Consider the following 1,825-nt stretch of genomic DNA (forward strand, 5'->3'; position numbering starts at 1 on the left):
CCACCCTACAAGCACATCTGTGGCATATCTGGACAGTATGGTCTGGGTCTATGGGATACTCCACTTGCTCATGCACTATTATACTACATTGCCACATATATAACACATCAGGCCGGTTTTTGTTCCATACATTACTCTGGTCAGACTTGCACTATCCTGACACATTACCACCATATCCAGCCTATCTAATCATGATCTACAAAATACTCCGGCCACCTATCCGCTATTAGACCACACCACACTCAACCCACATCAATAGCTCATGAGGCTGGTCTTGTTTGTTCTGTACATCCATCTAGCCAATCTTGCATCACTTTACCGCACTGCATACATATCCAGCCTATCCAATCTTAGTTACCAAATACTGTGGCTACTCGCTTTAGATATTTTAACATGTAGATTGCTGCTACATACAGAATCTTGCTGGTCTACAATAGTTATGGATCTCTATTGGTATGTTAAGTGGTGTATACAACACTCATCTGTGGTATTGAATGCATTATATAACATGATACACTCACAAAACACTAAAATGCATAAAACATAATCCTGTTGACATACCGCAAGCTTTTCAATATAGCCAAACTACAGCTTTTGACCCTTTGAAAGCTTTCTTGGGATATCATTGATTGACTATCACTGCTCTTATTTGTCACACACAACACTGGCTTACCTTGGCTCCACCTTTCTATTGCTTCTATTATCCTTCTCGCACAAATATGGTTTATTGTCATTTGCCCTTCCTGATGCTGCACCTCTGGCCATCCTCATTCACTGATATGTTTTTTCCTCATGTTCTTATATATACAGGCGTTGAAATAGAATTAATGCATCAGTCATCTTATTTGCTCATCTGGGTCACATATACACCTACATGAGCACATCCTGCTATGTGAATCACACTATCCCATGTTATACACTTGTAGCAAAGAGTCAGAAAAGTGTTTAATGCATATTCATCCATGATCAGAACACTTCTTTTGAGATCTTGTCAGATCTTGGTTCAACAGATATATATATGCTGTGGGATTATCGGAGAACACTTGGACCATCATCAATCCTTGTAGTGAAGTGTAATAATCTTCCAAAAACAAACTTTTTCACTCAAGCTGACACCCTTGTCATTTTTTTGTGTGGATAGCATGGTATATAGGGTATCCTAAAAGGTGTGGGCACATAAAGTGTGACTAACACAACAAATGTAAATCTGGTCTTTAATCCACCATCAGACCATTGAATGATATGCAACATTCAGAATATCATATCTTCTCTGGTATTTTTGAAAGATTACCATATGCTATCATGTGTTTAAGCCCACATAAAATTGTTTATTAAGCTGTCCAGTGTGCAATGAGACTTCCACAACTATTACAGAGTGTTCTAAATTTCTATAGCTTTCTGATAACAAACTCAACTCTGTAAAAGCTTATAAGCAAGCTAAGGCAGGCAAACACCCATTAAGGGCTCTAAAACAACACAAGGAGCAAGGATCAGCAACTTGCTTACAGTGCAGTAAAGTGATGCAAGATTGGCTAGATGGATGTACAGAACAAACAAGACCAGCCTCATGAGCTATTGATGTGGGTTGAGTGTGGTGTGGTCTAATAGCGGATAGGTGGCCGGAGTATTTTGTAGATCATGATTAGATAGGCTGGATATGGTGGTAATGTGTCAGGATAGTGCAAGTCTGACCAGAGTAATGTATGGAACAAAAACCGGCCTGATGTGTTATATATGTGGCAATGTAGTATAATAGTGCATGAGCAAGTGGAGTATCCCATAGACCCAGACCATACTGTCCAGATATGCCACAGATGTGCTTGTA

The sequence above is a fragment of the Coniophora puteana genome, assembly GCF_000271625.1.
Source record: "Coniophora puteana RWD-64-598 SS2 unplaced genomic scaffold CONPUscaffold_3, whole genome shotgun sequence".
Taxonomy (NCBI): domain Eukaryota; kingdom Fungi; phylum Basidiomycota; class Agaricomycetes; order Boletales; family Coniophoraceae; genus Coniophora; species Coniophora puteana.